The sequence below is a fragment of the Crinia signifera genome, chromosome 7 (genome assembly GCF_055691185.1).
Source record: "Crinia signifera chromosome 7, ASM5569118v1, whole genome shotgun sequence".
Classification (NCBI taxonomy): domain Eukaryota; kingdom Metazoa; phylum Chordata; class Amphibia; order Anura; family Myobatrachidae; genus Crinia; species Crinia signifera.
In genome coordinates, this window is record NC_139223.1 from 107,638,968 (window position 1) to 107,653,938 (window position 14,971).

The 14,971-nt window shown below is 39.0% G+C and overlaps 21 non-coding genes and 11 pseudogenes across 21 annotated transcripts; all 32 read right to left on the bottom strand.

Annotated features, from left to right (window-relative positions):
* Positions 1-209: 209 nt before the first annotated feature.
* On the bottom strand, positions 210-328 carry LOC146024171 (5S ribosomal RNA). The gene has a single exon (XR_014453562.1). It is a non-coding gene; the product is annotated as a 5S ribosomal RNA (ribosomal RNA).
* Positions 329-674: 346 nt separating this feature from the next.
* Positions 675-793, bottom strand: LOC146023816 (5S ribosomal RNA). The gene has a single exon (XR_014453219.1). It is a non-coding gene; the product is annotated as a 5S ribosomal RNA (ribosomal RNA).
* A 344-nt stretch (positions 794-1,137) lies between these two features.
* Positions 1,138-1,256, bottom strand: LOC146024672 (5S ribosomal RNA; annotated as a pseudogene).
* Positions 1,257-1,601: 345 nt separating this feature from the next.
* Positions 1,602-1,720, bottom strand: LOC146024914 (5S ribosomal RNA; annotated as a pseudogene).
* Positions 1,721-2,065: 345 nt separating this feature from the next.
* Positions 2,066-2,184, bottom strand: LOC146022103 (5S ribosomal RNA). The gene has a single exon (XR_014451571.1). It is a non-coding gene; the product is annotated as a 5S ribosomal RNA (ribosomal RNA).
* Positions 2,185-2,528: 344 nt separating this feature from the next.
* LOC146024695 (5S ribosomal RNA) lies at positions 2,529-2,647 on the bottom strand (annotated as a pseudogene).
* Positions 2,648-2,993: 346 nt separating this feature from the next.
* LOC146024939 (5S ribosomal RNA) lies at positions 2,994-3,112 on the bottom strand (annotated as a pseudogene).
* A 347-nt stretch (positions 3,113-3,459) lies between these two features.
* On the bottom strand, positions 3,460-3,578 carry LOC146023304 (5S ribosomal RNA). Its single transcript, XR_014452726.1, has one exon. It is a non-coding gene; the product is annotated as a 5S ribosomal RNA (ribosomal RNA).
* A 346-nt stretch (positions 3,579-3,924) lies between these two features.
* Positions 3,925-4,043, bottom strand: LOC146024683 (5S ribosomal RNA; annotated as a pseudogene).
* Positions 4,044-4,388: 345 nt separating this feature from the next.
* On the bottom strand, positions 4,389-4,507 carry LOC146023305 (5S ribosomal RNA). The gene has a single exon (XR_014452727.1). It is a non-coding gene; the product is annotated as a 5S ribosomal RNA (ribosomal RNA).
* Positions 4,508-4,853: 346 nt separating this feature from the next.
* Positions 4,854-4,972, bottom strand: LOC146024685 (5S ribosomal RNA; annotated as a pseudogene).
* Positions 4,973-5,316: 344 nt separating this feature from the next.
* On the bottom strand, positions 5,317-5,435 carry LOC146024963 (5S ribosomal RNA; annotated as a pseudogene).
* Positions 5,436-5,780: 345 nt separating this feature from the next.
* Positions 5,781-5,899, bottom strand: LOC146024172 (5S ribosomal RNA). Its single transcript, XR_014453563.1, has one exon. It is a non-coding gene; the product is annotated as a 5S ribosomal RNA (ribosomal RNA).
* Positions 5,900-6,244: 345 nt separating this feature from the next.
* LOC146024277 (5S ribosomal RNA) lies at positions 6,245-6,363 on the bottom strand. Its single transcript, XR_014453663.1, has one exon. It is a non-coding gene; the product is annotated as a 5S ribosomal RNA (ribosomal RNA).
* Positions 6,364-6,708: 345 nt separating this feature from the next.
* On the bottom strand, positions 6,709-6,817 carry LOC146025206 (5S ribosomal RNA; annotated as a pseudogene).
* A 344-nt stretch (positions 6,818-7,161) lies between these two features.
* Positions 7,162-7,280, bottom strand: LOC146021649 (5S ribosomal RNA). The gene has a single exon (XR_014451127.1). It is a non-coding gene; the product is annotated as a 5S ribosomal RNA (ribosomal RNA).
* A 345-nt stretch (positions 7,281-7,625) lies between these two features.
* Positions 7,626-7,734, bottom strand: LOC146025373 (5S ribosomal RNA; annotated as a pseudogene).
* Positions 7,735-8,080: 346 nt separating this feature from the next.
* LOC146025039 (5S ribosomal RNA) lies at positions 8,081-8,199 on the bottom strand. Its single transcript, XR_014454060.1, has one exon. It is a non-coding gene; the product is annotated as a 5S ribosomal RNA (ribosomal RNA).
* Positions 8,200-8,544: 345 nt separating this feature from the next.
* Positions 8,545-8,663, bottom strand: LOC146023835 (5S ribosomal RNA). Its single transcript, XR_014453238.1, has one exon. It is a non-coding gene; the product is annotated as a 5S ribosomal RNA (ribosomal RNA).
* A 346-nt stretch (positions 8,664-9,009) lies between these two features.
* On the bottom strand, positions 9,010-9,128 carry LOC146024796 (5S ribosomal RNA; annotated as a pseudogene).
* Positions 9,129-9,474: 346 nt separating this feature from the next.
* Positions 9,475-9,593, bottom strand: LOC146023176 (5S ribosomal RNA). The gene has a single exon (XR_014452601.1). It is a non-coding gene; the product is annotated as a 5S ribosomal RNA (ribosomal RNA).
* A 345-nt stretch (positions 9,594-9,938) lies between these two features.
* LOC146025051 (5S ribosomal RNA) lies at positions 9,939-10,057 on the bottom strand. Its single transcript, XR_014454061.1, has one exon. It is a non-coding gene; the product is annotated as a 5S ribosomal RNA (ribosomal RNA).
* A 345-nt stretch (positions 10,058-10,402) lies between these two features.
* On the bottom strand, positions 10,403-10,521 carry LOC146023836 (5S ribosomal RNA). The gene has a single exon (XR_014453239.1). It is a non-coding gene; the product is annotated as a 5S ribosomal RNA (ribosomal RNA).
* A 346-nt stretch (positions 10,522-10,867) lies between these two features.
* On the bottom strand, positions 10,868-10,986 carry LOC146023227 (5S ribosomal RNA). The gene has a single exon (XR_014452650.1). It is a non-coding gene; the product is annotated as a 5S ribosomal RNA (ribosomal RNA).
* Positions 10,987-11,331: 345 nt separating this feature from the next.
* On the bottom strand, positions 11,332-11,450 carry LOC146023177 (5S ribosomal RNA). The gene has a single exon (XR_014452602.1). It is a non-coding gene; the product is annotated as a 5S ribosomal RNA (ribosomal RNA).
* Positions 11,451-11,796: 346 nt separating this feature from the next.
* On the bottom strand, positions 11,797-11,915 carry LOC146023720 (5S ribosomal RNA). Its single transcript, XR_014453127.1, has one exon. It is a non-coding gene; the product is annotated as a 5S ribosomal RNA (ribosomal RNA).
* A 346-nt stretch (positions 11,916-12,261) lies between these two features.
* On the bottom strand, positions 12,262-12,380 carry LOC146024485 (5S ribosomal RNA). The gene has a single exon (XR_014453864.1). It is a non-coding gene; the product is annotated as a 5S ribosomal RNA (ribosomal RNA).
* Positions 12,381-12,726: 346 nt separating this feature from the next.
* On the bottom strand, positions 12,727-12,845 carry LOC146023411 (5S ribosomal RNA). Its single transcript, XR_014452830.1, has one exon. It is a non-coding gene; the product is annotated as a 5S ribosomal RNA (ribosomal RNA).
* A 346-nt stretch (positions 12,846-13,191) lies between these two features.
* On the bottom strand, positions 13,192-13,310 carry LOC146022830 (5S ribosomal RNA). The gene has a single exon (XR_014452270.1). It is a non-coding gene; the product is annotated as a 5S ribosomal RNA (ribosomal RNA).
* Positions 13,311-13,656: 346 nt separating this feature from the next.
* On the bottom strand, positions 13,657-13,775 carry LOC146023655 (5S ribosomal RNA). Its single transcript, XR_014453065.1, has one exon. It is a non-coding gene; the product is annotated as a 5S ribosomal RNA (ribosomal RNA).
* Positions 13,776-14,121: 346 nt separating this feature from the next.
* Positions 14,122-14,240, bottom strand: LOC146024962 (5S ribosomal RNA; annotated as a pseudogene).
* A 345-nt stretch (positions 14,241-14,585) lies between these two features.
* Positions 14,586-14,704, bottom strand: LOC146022714 (5S ribosomal RNA). The gene has a single exon (XR_014452158.1). It is a non-coding gene; the product is annotated as a 5S ribosomal RNA (ribosomal RNA).
* Between the last annotated feature and the right edge of the window lie 267 nt (positions 14,705-14,971).

The window sequence follows — 14,971 nt, forward strand, 5'->3', positions numbered from 1 at the left end:
AGGGGATCTTAAATTAAACTACTAAAGAGGCTCAACACTGTTTAGCTGCCAAAAGCAGTTGGAATTGGGCCTAAACAGTGTGGTAAGTCTTTAGGTGATGGCTATTGTGTATGTTTGACCTCTTCTAAATGTCTGTGCTGGCAATAAAAAGAAAAAGTTTCCAATTTAAATAGATAGAGAATAAAAACAATTTGCCAGTAATGTGAAAAAACCTACAGCAACTGGTGTTCCCATGTGGTCTCCCACCCAAGTACTAACCAGGCCCAACACTGCTTAGCTTCCAAGATCAGACGAGATTGGGCCTATCCAATGTGGTATGGCTGTAGGTGAGAGACATGCACTTTTTTGCCCTCTTCTACTTCTATCACCAGGTAAGCTAATAAAAAAGTTTCCTAACTGTTTTGGCTTAATGAAAAAAATCATGTTTTGGTAATGTAAAAAGACCTACAGGACATGATATTAGCAGGGGATCTTAAATGAAACTACTAAAGAGGCTCATACACTGTTTAGCTGCCAAAAGCAGTTGGAATTGGGCCTAAACAGTGTGGTAAGTCTTTAGGTGATGGCTATTGTGTCTGTTTGAGCTCTTACAAATGTCTCTACAGGCAATAAAAAGAAAAAGTTTCCAATTTAAATAGCTAGAGAATAAAAACAATTTGCCAGTAATGTGAAAAAACCTACAGCACTAGGTGTTCCCATGTGGTCTCCCACCCAAGTACTAACCAGGCCCAACACTGCTTAGCTTCCAAGATCAGACGAGATTGGGCCTATCCAATGTGGTATGGCTGTAGGTGAGATACATGCTCTTTTTTGCCCTCTTCTCTTCTATCACCAGGTAAGCTAATAAAAAAGCTTCCTAACTGTTTTTGCTTACTGAAAAAAATCATGTGTTGGCAATGTAAAAAGACCTACAGGACATGATATTAGCAGGGGATCTTAAATTAAACTACTAAAGAGGCTCAACACTGTTTAGCTGCCAAAAGCAGTTGGAATTGGGCCTAAACAGTGTGGTAACTCTTTAGGTGATGGCTATTGTGTCTGTTTGAGCTCTTACAAATGTCTCTACAGGCAATAAAAAGAAAAAGTTTCCAATTTAAATAGCTAGAGAATAAAAACAATTTGCCAGTAATGTGAAAAAACCTACAGCACCTGGTGTTCCCATGTGGTCTCCCACCCAAATACTAACCAGGCCTAACACTGCTTAGCTTCCAAGATAAGACGAGATTGGGCATATCCAATGTAGTATGGCTGTAGGTGAGATACAGGCACTTTTTTGCCCTCTTCTACTTCTATCACCAGGTAAGCTAATAAAAAAGTTTTGTAACTGTTTTTGCTTACTGAAAAAAATCATGTGTTGGCAATGTAAAAAGACCTACAGGACATGATATTAGCAGGGGATCTTAAATTAAACTACTAAAGAGGCTCAACACTGTTTAGCTGCCAAAAGCAGTTGGAATTGGGCCTAAACAGTGTGGTAAGTCTTTAGGTGATGGCTATTGTGTATGTTTGACCTCTTCTAAATGTCTGTGCTGGCAATAAAAAGAAAAAGTTTCCAATTTAAATAGATAGAGAATAAAAACAATTTGCCAGTAATGTGAAAAAACCTACAGCAACTGGTGTTCAAATGTGGTCTCCCACCCAAGTACTAACCAGGCCCAACACTGCTTAGCTTCCAAGATCTGACGAGATTGGGCCTATCCAATGTGGTATGGCTGTAGGTGAGATACATGCACTTTTTTGCCCTCTTCTACTTCTATCACCAGGTAAGCTAATAAAAAAGTTTCCTAACTGTTTTGGCTTAATGAAAAAAATCATGTTTTGGTAATGTAAAAAGACCTACGGACATGATATTAGCAGGGGATCTTAAATGAAACTACTAAAGAGGCTCATACACTGTTTAGCTGCCAAAAGCAGTTGGAATTGGGCCTAAACAGTGTGGTAAGTCTTTAGGTGATGGCTATTGTGTCTGTTTGAGCTCTTACAAATGTCTCTACAGGCAATAAAAAGAAAAAGTTTCCAATTTAAATAGCTAGAGAATAAAAACAATTTGCCAGTAATGTGAAAAAACCTACAGCACCTGGTGTTCCCATGTGGTCTCCCACCCAAGTACTAACCAGGCCCAACACTGCTTAGCTTCCAAGATCAGACGAGATTGGGCCTATCCAATGTGGTATGGCTGTAGGTGAGATACATGCTCTTTTTTGCCCTCTTCTCTTCTATCACCAGGTAAGCTAATAAAAAAGCTTCCTAACTGTTTTTGCTTACTGAAAATAATCATGTGTTGGTAATGTAAAAAGACCTACAGGACATGATATTAGCAGGGGATCTTAAATTAAACTACTAAAGAGGCTCAACACTGTTTAGCTGCCAAAAGCAGTTGGAATTGGGCCTAAACAGTGTGGTAAGTCTTTAGGTGATGGCTATTGTGTCTGTTTGACCTCTTACAAATGTCTCTACAGGCAATAAAAAGAAAAAGTTTCCAATTTAAATAGCTAGAGAATAAAAACAATTTGCCAGTAATGTGAAAAAACCTATAGCACCTGGTGCTCCCATGTGGTCTCCCACCCAAGTACTAACCAGGCCCAACACTGCTTAGCTTCCAAGACCAGACAAGATTGGGCATATCCAATGTGGTATGGCTGTAGGTGAGATGCAGGCACTTTTTTGCCCTCTTCTACTTCTATCACCAGGTAAGCTAATAAAAAAGTTTCGTAACTGTTTTTGCTTACTGAAAATAATCATGTGTTGGCAATGTAAAAAGACCTACAGGACATGATATTAGCAGGGGATCTTAAATTAAACTACTAAAGAGGCTCATACACTGTTTAGCTGCCAAAAGCAGTTGGAATTGGGCCTAAACAGTGTGGTAAGTCTTTAGGTGATGGCTATTGTGTCTGTTTGACCTCTTCCAAATGTCTGTACTGGCAATAAAAAGAAAAAGTTTCCAATTTAAATAGCTAGAGAATAAAAACAATTTGCCAGTAATGTGAAAAAACCTACAGCACCTGGTGTTCCCATGTGGTTTCCCACCCAAGTACTAACCAGGCCCAACACTGCTTAGCTTCCAAGATGAGATGAGATTGGGCATATCCAATGTGGTATGGCTTTAGGTGAGACACAGTCACTTTTTTGCCCTCTTCTACTTCTATCACCAGGTAAGCTAATAAAAAAGTTTCCTAACTGTTTTGGCTTAATAAAAAAAATCATGTTTTGGTAATGTAAAAAGACCTACAGGACATGATATTAGCAGGGGATCTTAAATGACACTACTAAAGAGGCTCATACACTGTTTAGCTGCCAAAAGCAGTTGGAATTGGGCCTAAACAGTGTGGTAAGTCTTTAGGTGATGGCTATTGTGTCTGTTTGACCTCTTCCAAATGTCTGTACTGGCAATAAAAAGAAAAAGTTTCCAATTTTAAATAGCTAGAGAATAAAAACAATTTGCCAGTAATGTGAAAAAACCTACAGCACCAGGTGTTCCCATGTGGTCTCCCACCCAAGTACTAACCAGGCCCATCACTGCTTAGCTTCCAAGATCAGACAAGATTGGGCATATCCAATGTGGTATGGCTGTAGGTGAGATGCATGCACTTTTTTGCCCTCTTCTACTTCTATCACCAGGTAAGCTAATAAAAAAGTTTCCTAACTGTTTTGGCTTAATGAAAAAAATCATGTTTTGGTAATGTAAAAAGACCTACAGGACATGATATTAGCAGGGGATCTTAAATGAAACTACTAAAGAGACTCATACACTGTTTAGCTGCCAAAAGCAGTTGGAATTGGGCCTAAACAGTGTGGTAAGTCTTTAGGTGATGGCTATTGTGTCTGTTTGACCTCTTCCAAATGTCTGTACTGGCAATAAAAAGAAAAAGTTTCCAATTTAAATAGCTAGAGAATAAAAACAATTTGCCATTAATGTGAAAAAACCTACAGCACCAGGTGTTCCCATGTGGTCTCCCACCCAAGTACTAACCAGGACCAACACTGCTTAGCTTCCAAGATCAGACGAGATTGGGCCTATCCAATGTGGTATAGCTGTAGGGGAGATACATGCCCTTTTTTGCCCTCTTCTCTTCTATCACCAGGTAAGCTAATAAAAAAGCTTCCTAACTGTTTTTGCTTACTGAAAAAAATCATGTGTTGGTAATGTAAAAAGACCTACAGGACATGATATTAGCAGGGGATCTTAAATTAAACTACTAAAGAGGCTCAACACTGTTTAGCTGCCAAAAGCAGTTGAAATTGGGCCTAAACAGTGTGGTAAGTCTTTAGGTGATGGCTATTGTGTCTGTTTGAGCTCTTACAAATGTCTGTACTGGCAATAAAAAGAAAAAGTTTCCAATTTTAAATAGCTAGAGAATAAAAACAATTTGCCAGTAATGTGAAAAAACCTACAGCACCAGGTGTTCCCATGTGGTCTCCCACCCAAGTACTAACCAGGCCCATCACTGCTTAGCTTCCAAGATCAGACAAGATTGGGCATATCCAATGTGGTATGGCTGTAGGTGAGATGCATGCACTTTTTTGCCCTCTTCTACTTCTATCACCAGGTAAGCTAATAAAAAAGTTTCCTAACTGTTTTGGCTTAATGAAAAAAATCATGTTTTGGTAATGTAAAAAGACCTACAGGACATGATATTAGCAGGGGATCTTAAATGAAACTACTAAAGAGACTCATACACTGTTTAGCTGCCAAAAGCAGTTGGAATTGGGCCTAAACAGTGTGGTAAGTCTTTAGGTGATGGCTATTGTGTCTGTTTGACCTCTTCCAAATGTCTGTACTGGCAATAAAAAGAAAAAGTTTCCAATTTAAATAGCTAGAGAATAAAAACAATTTGCCATTAATGTGAAAAAACCTACAGCACCAGGTGTTCCCATGTGGTCTCCCACCCAAGTACTAACCAGGACCAACACTGCTTAGCTTCCAAGATCAGACGAGATTGGGCCTATCCAATGTGGTATAGCTGTAGGGGAGATACATGCCCTTTTTTGCCCTCTTCTCTTCTATCACCAGGTAAGCTAATAAAAAAGCTTCCTAACTGTTTTTGCTTACTGAAAAAAATCATGTGTTGGTAATGTAAAAAGACCTACAGGACATGATATTAGCAGGGGATCTTAAATTAAACTACTAAAGAGGCTCAACACTGTTTAGCTGCCAAAAGCAGTTGAAATTGGGCCTAAACAGTGTGGTAAGTCTTTAGGTGATGGCTATTGTGTCTGTTTGAGCTCTTACAAATGTCTCTACAGGCAATAAAAAGAAAAAGTTTCCAATTTAAATAGCTAGAGAATAAAAACAATTTGCCAGTAATGTGAAAAAACCTACAGCACCTGGTGTTCCCATGTGGTCTCCCACCCAAATACTAACCAGGCCCAACACTGCTTAGCTTCCAAGATAAGACGAGATTGGGCATATCCAACGTAGTATGGCTGTAGGTGAGATACAGGCACTTTTTTGCCCTCTTCTACTTCTATCACCAGGTAAGCTAATAAAAAAGTTTTGTAACTGTTTTTGCTTACTGAAAAAAATCATGTGTTGGCAATGTAAAAAGACCTACAGGACATGATATTAGCAGGGGATCTTAAATTAAACTACTAAAGAGGCTCAACACTGTTTAGCTGCCAAAAGCAGTTGGAATTGGGCCTAAACAGTGTGGTAAGTCTTTAGGTGATGGCTATTGTGTATGTTTGACCTCTTCTAAATGTCTGTGCTGGCAATAAAAAGAAAAAGTTTCCAATTTAAATAGATAGAGAATAAAAACAATTTGCCAGTAATGTGAAAAAACCTACAGCAACTGGTGTTCCCATGTGGTCTCCCACCCAAGTACTAACCAGGCCCAACACTGCTTAGCTTCCAAGATCAGACGAGATTGGGCCTATCCAATGTGGTATGGCTGTAGGTGAGATACATGCACTTTTTTGCCCTCTTCTACTTCTATCACCAGGTAAGCTAATAAAAAAGTTTCCTAACTGTTTTTGCTTACTGAAAAAAATCATGTGTTGGTAATGTAAAAAGACCTACAGGACATGATATTAGCAGGGGATCTTAAATTAAACTACTAACGAGGCTCAACACTGTTTAGCTGCCAAAAGCAGTTGGAATTGGGCCTAAACAGTGTGGTAAGTCTTTAGGTGATGGCTATTGTGTCTGTTTGACCTCTTACAAATGTCTCTACAGGCAATAAAAAGAAAAAGTTTCCAATTTAAATAGCTAGAGAATAAAAACAATTTGCCAGTAATGTGAAAAAACCTACAGCACCTGGTGTTCCCATGTGGTCTCCCACCCAAGTACTAACCAGGCCCAACACTGCTTAGCTTCCAAGATCAGACAAGATTGGGCATATCCAATGTGTTATGGCTGTAGGTGAGATACAGGCACTTTTTTGCCCTCTTCTACTTCTATCACCAGGTAAGCTAATAAAAAAGTTTCGTAACTGTTTCTGCTTACTGAAAAAAATCATGTGTTGGCAATGTAAAAAGACCTACATAACATGATATTAGCAGGGGATCTTAAATTAAACTACTAAAGAGGTTAAACACTGTTTAGCTGCCAAAAGCAGTTGGAATTGGGCCTAAACAGTGTGGTAAGTCTTTAGGTGATGGCTATTGTGTCTATTTGACCTCTTCCAAATGTCTGTACTGGCAATAAAAAGAAAAAGTTTCCAATTTAAATAGCTAGAGAATAAAAACAATTTGCCAGTAATGTGAAAAAACCTACAGCACCAGGTGTTCCCCCACCCAAGTACTAACCAGGCCCAACACTGCTTAGCTTCCAAGATCAGACGAGATTGGGCCTATCCAATGTGGTATGGCTGTAGGTGAGATACATGCTTTTTTTTGCCCTCTTCTCTTCTATCACCACGTAAGCTAATAAAAAAGCTTCCTAACTGTTTTTGCTTACTGAAAAAAATCATGTGTTGGTAATGTAAAAAGACCTACAGGACATGATATTAGCAGGGAATCTTAAATTAAACTACTAAAGAGGCTCAACACTGTTTAGCTGCCAAAAGCAGTTGGAATTGGGCCTAAACAGTGTGGTAAGTCTTTAGGTGATGGCTATTGTGTCTGTTTGACCTCTTACAAATGTCTCTACAGGCAATAAAAAGAAAAAGTTTCCAATTTAAATAGCTAGAGAATAAAAACAATTTGCCAGTAATGTGAAAAAACCTACAGCACCTGGTGTTCCCATGTGGTCTCCCACCCAAGTACTAACCAGGCCCAACACTGCTTAGCTTCCAAGATCAGACGAGATTGGGCACATCCAATGTGGTATGGCTGTAGGTGAGATACAGGCACTTTTTTGCCCTCTTCTACTTCTATCACCAGGTAAGCTAATAAAAAAGTTTCGTAACTGTTTTTGCTTACTGAAAAAAATCATGTGTTGGCAATGTAAAAAGACCTACAGGACATGATATTAGCAGGGGATCTTAAATTAAACTACTAAAGAGGCTCAACACTGTTTAGCTGCCAAAAGCAGTTGGAATTGGGCCTAAACAGTGTGGTAAGTCTTTAGGTGATGGCTATTGTGTATGTTTGACCTCTTCTAAATATCTGTGCTGGCAATAAAAAGAAAAAGTTTCCAATTTAAATAGATAGAGAATAAAAACAATTTGCCAGTAATGTGAAAAAACCTACAGCAACTGGTGTTCCCCCACCCAAGTACTAACCAGGTCCAACACTGCTTAGCTTCCAAGATCAGACGAGATTGGGCCTATCCAATGTGGTATGGCTGTAGGTGAGATACATGCACTGTTTTGCCCTCTTCTACTTCTATCACCAGGTAAGCTAATAAAAAAGTTTCCTAACTGTTTTGGCTTAATGAAAAAAATCATGTTTTGGTAATGTAAAAAGACCTACAGGACATGATATTAGCAGGGGATCTTAAATGAAACTACTAAAGAGGCTCATACACTGTTTAGCTGCCAAAAGCAGTTGGAATTGGGCCTAAACAGTGTGGTAAGTCTTTAGGTGATGGCTATTGTGTCTGTTTGACCTCTTCCAAATGTCTGTACTGGCAATAAAAAGAAAAAGTTTCCAATTTAAATAGCTAGAGAATAAAAACAATTTGCCAGTAATGTGAAAAAACCTACAGCACCTGGTGTTCCCATGTGGTCTCCCACCCAAGTACTAACCAGGCCCAACACTGCTTAGCTTCCAAGATCAGACGAGATTGGGCATATCCAATGTGGTATGGCTGTAGGTGAGATACAGGCACTTTTTTGCCCTCTTCTACTTCTATCACCAGGTAAGCTAATAAAAAAGTTTCGTAACTGTTTTTGCTTACTGAAAAAAATCATGTGTTGGCAATGTAAAAAGACCTACAGGACATGATATTAGCAGGGGATCTTAAATTAAACTACTAAAGAGGCTCAACACTGTTTAGCTGCCAAAAGCAGTTGGAATTGGGCCTAAACAGTGTGGTAAGTCTTTAGGTGATGGCTATTGTGTATGTTTGACCTCTTCTAAATGTCTGTGCTGGCAATAAAAAGAAAAAGTTTCCAATTTAAATAGATAGAGAATAAAAACAATTTGCCAGTAATGTGAAAAAACCTACAGCAACTGGTGTTCCCATGTGGTCTCCCACCCAAGTACTAACCAGGCCCAACACTGCTTAGCTTCCAAGATCAGATGAGATTGGGCCTATCCAATGTGGTATGGCTGTAGGTGAGATACATGCACTTTTTTGCCCTCTTCTACTTCTATCACCAGGTAAGCTAATAAAAAAGTTTCCTAACTGTTTTGGCTTAATGAAAAAAATCATGTTTTGGTAATGTAAAAAGACCTACAGGACATGATATTAGCAGGGGATCTTAAATGAAACTACTAAAGAGGCTCATACACTGTTTAGCTTCCAAAAGCAGTTGGAATTGGGCCTAAACAGTGTGGTAAGTCTTTAGGTGATGGCTATTGTGTCTGTTTGACCTCTTCCAAATGTCTGTACTGGCAATAAAAAGAAAAAGTTTCCAATTTAAATAGCTAGAGAATAAAAACAATTTGCCAGTATTGTGAAAAAAGATACAGCACCAGGTGTTCCCATGTGGTCTCCCACCCAAGTACTAACCAGGCCCAACACTGCTTAGCTTCCAAGATCAGACGAGATTGGGCCTATCCAATGTGGTATTGCTGTAGGTGAGATACATGCTCTTTTTTGCCCTCTTCTCTTCTATCACCAGGTAAGCTAATAAAAAAGCTTCCTAACTGTTTTTGCTTACTGAAAAAAAAATCATGTGTTGGTAATGTAAAAAGACCTACAGGACATGATATTAGCAGGGGATCTTAAATTAAACTACTAAAGAGGCTCAACACTGTTTAGCTGCCAAAAGCAGTTGGAATTGGGCCTAAACAGTGTGGTAAGTCTTTAGGTGATGGCTATTGTGTCTGTTTGAGCTCTTACAAATGTCTCTACAGGCAATAAAAAGAAAAAGTTTCCAATTTAAATAGCTAGAGAATAAAAACAATTTGCCAGTAATGTGAAAAAACCTACAGCACCTGGTGTTCCCATGTGGTCTCCCACCCAAGTACTAACCAGGCCCAACACTGCTTAGCTTCCAAGATCAGACGAGATTGGGCATATCCAATGTGGTATGGCTTTAGGTGAGACACAGTCACTTTTTTGCCCTCTTCTACTTCTATCACCAGGTAAGCTAATAAAAAAGTTTCCTAACTGTTTTGGCTTAATGAAAAAAATCATGTTTTGGTAATGTAAAAAGACCTACAGGACATGATATTAGCAGGGGATCTTAAATTAAACTACTAAAGAGGCTCAACACTGTTTAGCTGCCAAAAGCAGTTGGAATTGGGCCTAAACAGTGTGGTAAGTCTTTAGGTGATGGCTATTGTGTCTGTTTGACCTCTTCCAAATGTCTGTACTGGCAATAAAAAGAAAAAGTTTCCAATTTAAATAGCTAGAGAATAAAAACAATTTGCCAGTAATGTGAAAAAACCTACAGCACCTGGTGTTCCCATGTGGTCTCCCACCCAAGTACTAACCAGGCCCAACACTGCTTAGCTTCCAAGATCAGACGAGATTGGGCATATCCAATGTGGTATGGCTGTAGGTGAGATACAGGCACTTTTTTGCCCTCTTCTACTTCTATCACCAGGTAAGCTAATAAAAAAGTTTCGTAACTGTTTTTGCTTACTGAAAAAAATCATGTGTTGGCAATGTAAAAAGACCTACAGGACATGATATTAGCAGGGGATCTTAAATTAAACTACTAAAGAGGCTCAACACTCTTTAGCTGCCAAAAGCAGTTGGAATTGGGCCTAAACAGTGTGGTAAGTCTTTAGGTGATGGCTATTGTGTATGTTTGACCTCTTCTAAATGTCTGTGCTGGCAATAAAAAGAAAAAGTTTCCAATTTAAATAGATAGAGAATAAAAACAATTTGCCAGTAATGTGAAAAAACCTACAGCAACTGGTGTTCCCATGTGGTCTCCCACCCAAGTACTAACCAGGCCCAACACTGCTTAGCTTCCAAGATCAGATGAGATTGGGCCTATCCAATGTGGTATGGCTGTAGGTGAGATACATGCACTGTTTTGCCCTCTTCTACTTCTATCACCAGGTAAGCTAATAAAAAAGTTTCCTAACTGTTTTGGCTTAATGAAAAAAATCATGTTTTGGTAATGTAAAAAGACCTACAGGACATGATATTAGCAGGGGATCTTAAATGAAACTACTAAAGAGGCTCATACACTGTTTAGCTTCCAAAAGCAGTTGGAATTGGGCCTAAACAGTGTGGTAAGTCTTTAGGTGATGGCTATTGTGTCTGTTTGACCTCTTCCAAATGTCTGTAATGGCAATAAAAAGAAAAAGTTTCCAATTTAAATAGCTAGAGAATAAAAACAATTTGCCAGTATTGTGAAAAAACCTACAGCACCAGGTGTTCCCATGTGGTCTCCCACCCAAGTACTAACCAGGCCCAACACTGCTTAGCTTCCAAGATCAGACGAGATTGGGCCTATCCAATGTGGTATTGCTGTAGGTGAGATACATGCTCTTTTTTGCCCTCTTCTCTTCTATCACCAGGTAAGCTAATAAAAAAGCTTCCTAACTGTTTTTGCTTACTGAAAAAAAATCATGTGTTGGTAATGTAAAAAGACCTACAGGACATGATATTAGCAGGGGATCTTAAATTAAACTACTAAAGAGGCTCAACACTGTTTAGCTGCCAAAAGCAGTTGGAATTGGGCCTAAACAGTGTGGTAAGTCTTTAGGTGATGGCTATTGTGTCTGTTTGACCTCTTACAAATGTCTCTACAGGCAATAAAAAGAAAAAGTTTCCAATTTAAATAGCTAGAGAATAAAAACAATTTGCCAGTAATGTGAAAAAACCTACAGCACCTGGTGTTCCCATGTGGTCTCCCACCCAAGTACTAACCAGGCCCAACACTGCTTAGCTTCCAAGATCAGACGAGATTGGGCATATCCAATGTGGTATGGCTTTAGGTGAGACACAGTCACTTTTTTGCCCTCTTCTACTTCTATCACCAGGTAAGCTAATAAAAAAGTTTCCTAACTGTTTTGGCTTAATGAAAAAAATCATGTTTTGGTAATGTAAAAAGACCTACAGGACATGATATTAGCAGGGGATCTTAAATGAAACTACTAAAGAGGCTCATACACTGTTTAGCTGCCAAAAGCAGTTGGAATTGGGCCTAAACAGTGTGGTAAGTCTTTAGGTGATGGCTATTGTGTCTGTTTGACCTCTTCCAAATGTCTGTACTGGCAATAAAAAGAAAAAGTTTCCAATTTAAATAGCTAGAGAATAAAAACAATTTGCCAGTAATGTGAAAAAACCTACAGCACCAGGTGTTCCCATGTGGTCTCCCACCCAAGTACTAACCAGGCCCAACACTGCTTAGCTTCCAAGATCAGACAAGATTGGGCCTATCCAATGTGGTATGGCTGTAGGTGAGATGCATGCACTTTTTTGCCCTCTTCTACTTCTATCACCAGGTAAGCTAATAAAAAAGTTTCCTAACTGTTTTGGCTTAATGAAAAAAATCATGTTTTGGTAATGTAAAAAGACCTCCAGGACATGATATTAGCAGGGGATCTTAAATGAAACTACTAAAGAGACTCATACACTGTTTAGCTGCCAAAAGCAGTTGGAATTGGGCCTAAACAGTGTGGTAAGTCTTTAGGTGATGGCTATTGTGTCTGTTTGACCTCTTCCAAATGTCTGTACTGGCAATAAAAAGAAAAAGTTTCCAATTTAAATAGCTAGAGAATAAAAACAATTTGCCAGTAATGTGAAAAAACCTACAGCACCTTATGTTCCAATGTGGTCTCCCACCCAAGTACTAACCAGGCCCAACACTGCTTAGCTTCCAAGATCAGACGAGATTGGGCATATCCAATGTGGTATGGCTGTAGGTGAGATGCAGGCACTTTTTTGCCCTCTTCTACTTCTATCACCAGGTAAGCTAATAAAAAAGTTTCGTAACTGTTTTTGCTTACTGAAAAAAATCATGTGTTGGCAATGTAAAAAGACCTACAGGACATGATATTAGCAGGGGATCTTAAATTAAACTACTAAAGAGGCTCATACACTGTTTAGCTGCCAAAAGCAGTTGGAATTGGGCCTAAACAGTGTGGTAAGTCTTTAGGTGATGGCTATTGTGTCTGTTTGACCTCTTCCAAATGTCTGTACTGGCAATAAAAAGAAAAAGTTTCCAATTTAAATAGCTAGAGAATAAAAACAATTTGCCAGTAATGTGAAAAAACCTACAGCACCTGGTGTTCCCATGTGGTTTCCCACCCAAGTACTAACCAGGCCCAACACTGCTTAGCTTCCAAGATCAGATGAGATTGGGCATATCCAATGTGGTATGGCTTTAGGTGAGACACAGTCACTTTTTTGCCCTCTTCTACTTCTATCACCAGGTAAGCTAATAAAAAAGTTTCCTAACTGTTTTGGCTTAATGAAAAAAATCATGTTTTGGTAATGTAAAAAGACCTACAGGACATGATATTAGCAGGGGATCTTAAATGAAACTACTAAAGAGGCTCATACACTGTTTAGCTGCCAAAAGCAGTTGGAATTGGGCCTAAACAGTGTGGTAAGTCTTTAGGTGATGGCTATTGTGTCTGTTTGACCTCTTCCAAATGTCTGTACTGGCAATAAAAAGAAAAAGTTTCCAATTTAAATAGCTAGAGAATAAAAACAATTTGCCAGTAATGTGAAAAAACCTACAGCACCAGGTGTTCCCATGTGGTCTCCCACCCAAGTACTAACCAGGCCCAACACCGCTTAGCTTCCAAGATCAGACGAGATTGGGCCTATCCAATGTGGTATGGCTGTAGGTGAGATGCATGCACTTTTTTGCCCTCTTCTACTTCTATCACCAGGTAAGCTAATAAAAAAGTTTCCTAACTGTTTTGGCTTAATGAAAAAAATCATGTTTTGGTAATGTAAAAAGACCTACAGGACATGATATTAGCAGGGGATCTTAAATGAAACTACTAAAGAGACTCATACACTGTTTAGCTGCCAAAAGCAGTTGGAATTGGGCCTAAACAGTGTGGTAAGTCTTTAGGTGATGGCTATTGTGTCTGTTTGACCTCTTCCAAATGTCTGTACTGGCAATAAAAAGAAAAAGTTTCCAAATTAAATAGCTAGAGAATAAAAACAATTTGCCATTAATGTGAAAAAACCTACAGCACCAGGTGTTCCCATGTGGTCTCCCACCCAAGTACTAACCAGGACCAACACTGCTTAGCTTCCAAGATCAGACGAGATTGGGCCTATCCAATGTGGTATGGCTGTAGGTGAGATACATGCACTTTTTTGCCCTCTTCTACTTCTATCACCAGGTAAGCTAATAAAAAAGTTTCCTAACTGTTTTGGCTTAATGAAAAAAATCATGTTTTGGTAATGTAAAAAGACCTACAGGACATGATATTAGCAGGGGATCTTAAATGAAACTACTAAAGAGGCTCATACACTGTTTAGCTGCCAAAAGCAGTTGGAATTGGGCCTAAACAGTGTGGTAAGTCTTTAGGTGATGGCTATTGTGTCTGTTTGAGCTCTTACAAATGTCTCTACAGGCAATAAAAAGAAAAAGTTTCCAATTTAAATAGCTAGAGAATAAAAACAATTTGCCAGTAATGTGAAAAAACCTACAGCACCTGGTGTTCCCATGTGGTCTCCCACCCAAGTACTAACCAGGCGCAACACTGCTTAGCTTGCAAGATCAGACGAGATTGGGCCTATCCAATGTGGTATGGCTGTAGGTGAGATACATGCTCTTTTTTGCCCTCTTCTCTTCTATCACCAGGTAAGATAATAAAAAAGTTTCGTAACTGTTTTTGCTTACTGAAAAAAATCATGTGTTGGCAATGTAAAAAGACCTACAGGACATGATATTAGCAGGGGATCTTAAATTAAACTACTAAAGAGGCTCATACACTGTTTAGCTGCCAAAAGCAGTTGGAATTGGGCCTAAACAGTGTGGTAAGTCTTTAGGTGATGGCTATTGTGTCTGTTTGACCTCTTCCAAATGTCTGTACTGGCAATAAAAAGAAAAAGTTTCCAATTTAAATAGCTAGAGAATAAAAACAATTTGCCAGTAATGTGAAAAAACCTACAGCACCTGGTGTTCCCATGTGGTCTCCCACCCAAGTACTAACCAGGCCCAACACTGCTTAGCTTCCAAGATCAGATGAGATTGGGCATATCCAATGTGGTATGGCTTTAGGTGAGACACAGTCACTTTTTTGCCCTCTTCTACTTCTATCACCAGGTAAGCTAATAAAAAAGTTTCCTAACTGTTTTGGCTTAATGAAAGAAATCATGTTTTGGTAATGTAAAAAGACCTACAGGACATGATATTAGCAGGGGATCTTAAATGAAACTACTAAAGAGGCTCATACACTGTTTAGCTGCCAAAAGCAGTTGGAATTGGGCCTAAACAGTGTGGTAAGTCTTTAGGTGATGGCTATTGTGTCTGTTTGACCTCTTCCAAAT